Genomic DNA, 8,323 nt, shown 5'->3' on the forward strand with positions numbered 1-8,323 from the left:
GCCTGGATGCCGTGAGCTGTCCTGGGCTGGATCCGGAAGCGCTGAGTCTCGTCCTTGTCTCTCTGAGTCCATGTTATTGTTCTGTCTTCCGGCTCCTAGACTTGTGGAGGCACGGCCCGGGTCAGCAGGATTCCGTCTCCTGTAGAGGCATCTCCTGTCTGTCTGGAGGCCGTGGGATACTCACCAGCCTTTGAGTCCAGGTCCTTCTCTTCAGCTACACTGGGATGTCAGGAGCCGCCGGACTGTGGGTGCAGCTCTTCCTCCATTTCAGGAAAGCCGTTTGCTTCTCTTCTTTCAAAAATAGCGGCCTCTCCTCCGCCTGTTCCCTCTGTCATTCAGGGGCCCCTCTGATGGACTGTTCAGCTCTGGCTGTGTCCCCGAGCCGCCCTCTTCTCATTTCCTTCCTTTTGCTCAGTGTTTCCTCTTCCACGCTTTTCCTTTGGATGCCAACATTTGCATCCTCTCTGTCTGTTCATTTGCTGATGTTTCCTTGGAAAACCCTTTATTTCTTGGCTCTAGAAGTCTTGCGTGGTGAGCGCCGTGCTGGGGTCTCCTTGGGCCCTGGCTGGCGCTGCCGGTGCCATCTTTCTGGCATGGGTCTGTTTGACTGAAGTGGCCTTCACTCGAGAATTGCACCTTTAGATAGGAGATGATTCTTTGGTGGCTCCTTGGGTCAGGCCCGGCTTGGGTCAGGCCCTGCTACCAGCCATGGGTGGTACGTCAGGGCCCTCCCTGCTCTCTGGCCAGTGCTGTGGACATCGGCCCCCCGGGCAACTCGTGCACGAGCACCACTCCCTGTCCTGGCATCTCCGGGATGGGGTGTGGGTGCCCAGAGCTGGCTCTTCGTGGGAGACAGGAAGAGTGAGGTGCACCCACCATGTGGTACCCCCTTGTCTGACTCTTGTCTGGGGGATTCCAACTGGGGTCCCCTGAGTCCTTTTGTTTTTATGAACCTGCCAAGATGCTGCCCACCTTTCCCTTGAAGCCACCAGTCACTGCTTTTGCTGTGACACAGGAGAATGCGCCCTGTGTTGGCCTCAGGCCCTGGGCACAGCCCAGCCTTAGCGTTGCCATGGAATCCAAGTCCTGTGGGTCAAGGAGTTTTCATGACAAGGTGCTGCTGGATGGGCCCTGGGGAGAGTCCGCATATCGTGGGGAAGACCACGGGCTCCCAGCAGAGGCAGCAGCTGGAAGGTGGGGTGGAGGCAGGAACGAGCCGGCCACTTGTCCTCTGGGAGGGCCCACCGTAGGAATCCGTGTTCTCCTGCCTGTCTTCCAGAGGCCACCGTCATGCCCTCATTTTCCACATCACCCTTCCCATGGTCATCTGCCCTCTCTCACCCTCTAAACCCTGACCTCACTCAGTGAGAGGCCCTATTTCAAGGGGACCAGGAGAGCCTGCCTGCCCCAGGATGGCTATGGTGGGTAATTTCTGCTGGGCAGGATAGAGGAGCTGGCACAGAGGCCACCACCCAGACCCCTGCTTGGAAGGTGCTTACAGGCTGGTGGGGGAACGGTGCTGGAGGCCCTGCGCCCACCCTCCACCTGTGACTCAGCCCATCTTCTGAACGTGGCCCTGCTCCTGATTGGGCCCTGCGGCCAGCTGGTCCCTGCGGCCTCTCTGGATCCTGTAACCTCTTGTAGATTTCAGGTGTCTGTACAGGAGGCGCCCCTCTCCCTGGTGGATGTGGGGTGTCTGGGCGGGAAGACCCCTCTCCCTGGTGAATCTGGGGTGTCTGGGTGGGAGGCCCCCCTCTCCCTGGTGGATTTGGGGTGTCTGGGTGGGGTCCCCCTCCCCTGGTTCCTGCTCTGCTGTTCTCTTTGCCTCCCTTAGCTGCGGAGTGAGTACCGTCTACGCCGACTTCCAGATCAGGGTGTCCTGAGCTTCTGGGACTTCTCATTTTTCTGCCCAGCTGCCTTGGGAAGGGAAAAGGGAGGCAAGAGCCCAGAGCCAGGCCTGAGAACCCCCAGGGGGCACGAACCGTGCTGCAGAAGGCAGGTGGTCTGGGGTGGCCTGGAGAGAGTAGCAGCCTCAGCAGGGGGCCAGCGCGTGGGAAACGTGAATGTGGTTGGCGGACGCTGCCAGGGGGTCACAGGGTCACAGGCCGTGTCCCAGCAGTGCTGATGGGCATCGCCAGCCCTGGGGTCCCAGGACGCAGGCCCAGCCTCCCGTGAACCGAGTTTACCTGCAGGTGGCGCCCCAAGGCCGGGCGTGGCGCAGGTTCATGGTAGGGGGAGGGGGGCCGCTGCGGAGCCACCTGCAGGGGCTGGGGGGCTCTCACTGAGGGAAGCAGCTGCCCAGCCCTGGAGGTCCCACGCCAGGCCATGGGAACAGGGTGGGCACTACAGGGCAATGTCCCAGGCTGAGAAAGCAATCGGCCCAAACACCTGCCCTCCTGGCTCCCCCAGGGAAGCCTGGCTCACCTCATGTATGGATCCCTGAGTCCTGCCCCGCAAGTGAGCCCAAAACAGGAGGGCCAAGCCCACAAACGTCCGTGGGGAGCCGGCCAGGGAAGATGCCGTTCAGGCCCCATGCACTTGGTCCGGGTCTCAGGACACACAGCGCAGAATCCGGCATGGGCCCTGGGGCGTGAGGCCAGACACAGAGTTCAGGTGACCTCAAGGACGCCTTGCTGGACTTCCCCAAGTGCTGGCCGGGCTGTGGGGACAGCTGGGCTTGGGTCCCTCTTGTCACTGTTGGAAGCTGGCCCCACACCCACCACACTCACCAGCTCCTCCACGCGATCAGGAGGCCAGGGAGTGGAGAGGCTGGGGAGAGCCCTCAGGGCTGAAGCCCAGTGTGGGGGCAGCTCTCCATCCCAGGGCTGGAGCTGTCGGGGTGCTGCCTGGCTGCTCCCTCCACCCAGGAAGGAATGAGGCCCTCCCAGCAAGCTCTGCTCCCCTCAGGTCCCGGGCTGCCCAGAGGCCCCCCAGTCAGCCTTTCTCAGCCAGAAGGTGTTCATTTCTGTGCATCTGGGAGAATGCAGGCGACAGCCTCCAGTGCCCTCCAGCCCCAGCCCAGGGGACCCTGCTCCCTTCTGCACCTCCTCCCTCAGGCATCCTGTGGGGGACAGCACGAACACCTGAGCTCTCCCTCACCACTGGAGGAGGGCGAGGACAGGAGCCCCACAGCCCAGCCCAGCTGCACGCTGCCGCACCTGTTGACATGCCAGTGCCTCCCTAGATCCAGCACAGGCCTCTGCTCTTGGCCCTCCAACCACACCTCAGAGAGCCCCACTCTGTCTGTGGGTCCGCCTGGGGTTTACACCTCGGCTCAGGACAACCCTGAGGTCACCTGAACTCCGTGTCTGGCCCCACACCCCAGGGCTCACACCAGGTTCTGCATGTGGAGGGGTCGGGACAAATGCACAGCCACACCCACCAGGAGGAGGGTTAAGGTGAAAGAGTTTGCAGGGAGGCTCCTGGGCCCCAGGCCACCACACGTCACTAGGAGTCTCTGCCTGGAGGGAGGAGCACACGACCTCTCGTACCTACCCCCAACACTCTGGGCACCGGCTGGCTCCTGCCCTTTAGGAGAGCAGGAGGTCAGGGTCAGGGAGCGGGAGGTCAGGGTCAGGGAGCGGGAGGTCAGGGTCAGGGAGCGGGAGGTCAAGGTCAGGGAGCAGGAGGTCAGGGTCAGGGAGCGGGAGGTCAGGGTCAGGAAGCAGAAGGCATGAAGGGGCCTTTGCAAGCTGGGCGTGAAATGTTAATATACCCTGAGAGGTTTTCCTCCAAGTATCCCAGATGTGGATACCAACTAGTTTAATGACGAAATATCATGGTGTTTTTAGCAAACAGAAACCCCACCTTCTAGTATGAGGTTTGACAAAACTGTCAGGTTAAAAAACCCACAAGCAGGGCATAGTGGCTCAAGCCTATAATCCCAGCATTTGGGAGGCTGAAGTGCGAGGATCACTCGAGTCCAGGAGTTCTAGACCAGCCTAGGCAACATGGCGAGATCCCGTCTCTACAAAAAGTAAAAAATTTTCCAGGTGTGGTGACGAAACCACCAGATACTCAGGAGGCTGAGGTGGGAGGATTGCTTAATCCCAGGAGTTTGAGGCTGCAGTGAGCCATGATTGTGCCACCGCACTCCAGCCTGCGCGACAGAGCAAGACCCTGATTCATTTACAATAAATAAGTCCCTACAGCAAAGACTTCTCATGAGATTGGTGAGGTCCCTTACAAAATGACACCAGGAGGCCACCGGGACTCTGGGCAGTGTTTAACTGCGGGAGTTTCTCATGGCGTCCATGGCTGTGTTGACGGAAAGGTGCTAGTCTGGCTGTGGGGCCCACAGGCATTGGCTCTGTGAAGGGAGGCCCCAGCCTGGCAAGGCCGAGGGGCCCAGCGTCCACCCAGAGTGCCTCTGGGAGATGCATCAGGGCACAGCTCAGCTGCCTCCCTCACCTCGGCCTCTTCGCACTCAAACTCCGGAAAGCAGGCAGAGAAGACTGGTGTCTGGTAGGTGCCTCTTGTGAACTGGAGGTGCCCGAGTGCCTGCTGTGTTCCTGGTGCCCACACCCTCAAGTGGTGGGCTCATCTCCAGCAACCTCCATGGCAGGCGCCCTGGAAGACCCTAGAGCAGGGGTGCAGCTTCACCTCCCTGTGGACCAGCAGCTCCAGGGCTCTCCTGCTTTTAAGTGCTTCCCAGTCTGCATGAGCTGCTCAGGCCAGGCAGGGGCTTCCCAGTCTGTGTTTGCTGCCCAGGCCAGGGGCTTTTACGGGAACGCAGGCTTTAGGACTCTTGTTCTGTGATGGGCCACTTCACACTGCACCTCTTTGTGGAGAACCTCACCAGGAATGTGCCAGTGTCCTTGGTCATGGGTTCTTCTGAGAGATCCGTGTCTGGCCAAGCCATTTGGATCAACATGGTGGAGGCTTTTCCTCTCTCCAACATTAGGACCTCAAGGATTAACTTCAAGCCAGGAAACGAGAACTTCAGGTCCTGGGAATGACCTTCGGAGGAGAAAGCTTACAACCTGCTAAGCCAGGCTGCTGTGTTGTCTGTGATCCCAGGGGCCCAGGGCCGGGTTCGGGCGTTCTGGATTGGTTCTCTGGTCATGGAGAACAGGACGGGTCTTGCTGAGAAACAGCCAGCTCCTTCAGAAACTGAAGGGTCGCAGATCCACTGTTTGGAAACCAAAGCAGCTGTCTGGGGATGGGATGCCCCACCCTAAAAATGTCTTTGCCCGGATGCCTGCAGCCACAGGGCCTCTTGAACCTGCATCTGGACGGGATTCGCAGCCACTGCTGAGAGCCAGCCTGGCCCTGGGGGCTGCCTCGGTTCCCCTGCCAAAGACCTGGGAGAGCACAGGTTATGGGGTGGCTAGAGGCTTCAAGAGCAGCTACCTGGGAGCTGCTCACCTGCCTGAGTTCTCCTGCACCACAGGCCTCAGCCAGATACCAGCAGGGGCAGATAGCACACACAGCAGGTGGGCACAGGGTTTGCATCTCCCACTTGGCCCTGAGCATAGCACAAGGCCTCAGGTGCACCCAAGGATCCCACTGAGGGCCCAGCTATACAAGTATCATAAGAGTGGTGGTGGTGGTGGTGCTGGTGATGCTGGTGATAATGGTGATGGTGATATGGTGATGGTGATGATGGTGATAGTAGTGGTGAAGCTATGTATGATGATGGTGGTAATGGTGTTGGTGGTGAAGATAGTCGTGATGGTGACAGTGGTGGTGGTGTGATGGTGATGATAGTGGAGATGGATGGTGGCGGTGATGGTGGTGATGATGGTGATGGTGGTGAGAGTGATGATGGTTGCAGTGGTGATGGTGATAGTGATGGTGGTGATGGTGATGGTAGTGGTGGTGATGGTGGTGGTGGTAGTAGTGATGGGGGAGGTGGGATGGTGATGATCATGATGATGATAGCAGAGGTGGTGGTGATGATGGTGGTGATGGTGGTCATGATGGTGGTGGTGGTAATGGTGATGGTGATGGTAGTGGTGATGGGGGAGGTGGGATGGTGATCATGATGATGGTGGTGGTAGTGGTGATAATGATGCTGGCGATGGTGATGGTGGTGATGATGGTGGTGGTAATGATAATGGTGATAATTGTGATGGTAGTGGTGATGGGGGAGGTGGGATGGTAGTGATCATGATGATGGTGGTGATGGTGGTCATGATGATGGTCGTGGTGGTAATGGTGATAATGGTGATGGTGATGGTGGCAGTAGTGATGGGGGAGGTGGGATGGTGATGATCATGATGATGGTAGTAGTGGTGATGGTGGAGGTGGTCATGATGATGGTGGTTATGATGCTGATGGTGGTCATGATGATGGTGGTGGTGGTGGTGGTAATGGTGATGGTGGTTGTGATGATGGTGGTGGGGGGGTGGTGGTAATGGTGATAAGGTGATGGTGATGGTGGAGGTGGGATGGTAATGATCATGGTGATGGCTGTAGTGGTGATGGTGGAGGCTGTGGTGGTGATGGTGGTGACTGGTGATAATGACAAAAGTGTTGATGATGGTGATGGCAGCTGACTCATGGAATTTTTACTGGGGCTTGTGCTGTACTAAGTATCTCATGTTTATTAACTCACTTAATATTCAGTACAAGCCTACACGGTAGGTACCGTGATATTTCCCACTTTGCAGAGGAGGACACTGAGGCACAGGGGAGGTGGCAGTCTCCCCAAGGTCACATGGCAGGACTCTAGCAGTCTGGCCTTAGAGTTTATGTGCCTGGTCAGCTCTCTGCACCACCTCCAGTGGAGTCTTGGCAAGTTCTCTTCCTAGCCAGTCCTTTGAGATACTGCCTCAGGGGATGTGACCCTATATCATCCTGATAACCCATGGGGCAGGGAGACAGCTCCAGACCAGCCCCTGCAGGGTGGTCAGACAAGACAAAGTTGGCTTTCCAGACCCACACTGCCCTCCAAGGGCTTCCAGACTGGAGCAGAACAAAACAAACACTGCCCAAAGGATCTGTGGCCTGCTAGAAGGTCGAGGGTTCCCGGCTCAGGACCTGCAAAGATTGCCTTGAGCCCCTGCCTCAGACGACATGACTAGGGACAAGGCATGTGTTCCCCAGGCCGGCCTCCCTGCCAGATACCTTAGATGAGGCCTGGCGTGCTCCTGCACCCCAGTCTGTCCAGGCTTCTTGGGTGATACATGATTGCTTACTGAAATCAGAGCAGGCCCTCTGGATTAAAGGCTTCATCCTGTCTCCTGCCTTCCACAGCTGCTGTGGGCATAAGGCTTGCCATGAGGCGACCTGGGTCCCAGCCTCAAGGCCCATCCCCGCCTTTGGCCTCTGGGCACCAGCTCTGGAGAAATCTGTGGTCTCTGACTCATGGCTGTGGCCTTCGAGGCCTCCATCTTGACCAGACAGCTTCAGTCCATCTCGGGAGCACCTCACTATGCCGCATGAGACTCACACACAGCCAGGCCCTGGTGAGCTCCAGTAAGATCAAGTAAGCCCAGGTGTGTTGGGGGTTGGGGGGATACCAGCTGTCTGGCCAGGTGATTCTGGAGCAGGCTGGACACAGGCCAGGCTGTGGCTGCACCTCAGTCATGGGGAGGCCCCTGTAAGCCTCATCTTGTAGAAGAGACCAACAAAGGCTGAGAACCTGCTCACCACAAGATGCCCCAGCTGGGGCAGGCTGAGGGGACAGGAGACTGTCCAGAACTTCCACAGGGGCTGGGGGTGGGTGACCAGCAGTTGGCAGGATGGGTGGCCTGATGGGGCACAGTTGAGGGAGGGTCAAGTCTCAGTGGCGGCGTAGTGCAGTAGGACAGTGCTGGGCAGGTCCAGTTCCCCAATCAGGAGGGCCCTCTGAGCTCGGACCCTGAAAGACAAGGGGCGGGCATGGCACTGGTGATGAAGGTGAGCCAGGCTGCTGGGGAGGACAAATCTTGGAGCTCCTCCAAGGACCGCAGGGGAGGCAGACCCTGAGGGGAGGTGGCCTGCGGGGATCCTGCCTTGCTCCCCTGCTGTCTCTGGGGACACGGAGGCTAGCCCCTGCTTCCTCCTCCAGCCACCTATCCCTCCCTCAACTGTACCCCTTCAGGCCACCCACCTTGCCAACTGCTGGTCACCCACCCCCAGCCCCTGTGGAAGTTCTGGACAGTCTCCTGTCCCCTCAGCCTGCCCCAGCTGGACCGTCCTGAAGTGGGCATGTCCTAGGCCTTGCTGTGGCTGTGCCTATAGCCAGGGGACCAAAGGCTTTAGGACCTTTTGTTTGGATCAAGTCTCTTGAAGACAAAGTCTAAAGACTCGGACGTGTCTCTCTTCCCACTCTTGGCGTTTTTGCCCCAGCCAGGGGCGTGCGTACTCCCGAGGCTTCTCTCCAGCCCAGCCAGGC

At 58.5% G+C, this 8,323-nt stretch overlaps 1 long non-coding RNA gene across 1 annotated transcript; it reads right to left on the reverse strand.

The window, feature by feature from the left end:
* Positions 1-3,727: 3,727 nt before the first annotated feature.
* On the reverse strand, positions 3,728-7,807 carry LOC123575492 (uncharacterized). Its single transcript, XR_010578129.2, has 2 exons — positions 7,597-7,807; positions 3,728-5,303 (listed from the first exon to the last, which is right to left on the reverse strand). It is a non-coding gene; the product is annotated as an uncharacterized lncRNA (long non-coding RNA).
* Positions 7,808-8,323: the final 516 nt, after the last annotated feature.

This window comes from Macaca fascicularis, chromosome 9 (genome assembly GCF_037993035.2).
Source record: "Macaca fascicularis isolate 582-1 chromosome 9, T2T-MFA8v1.1".
NCBI classification, from domain to species: domain Eukaryota; kingdom Metazoa; phylum Chordata; class Mammalia; order Primates; family Cercopithecidae; genus Macaca; species Macaca fascicularis.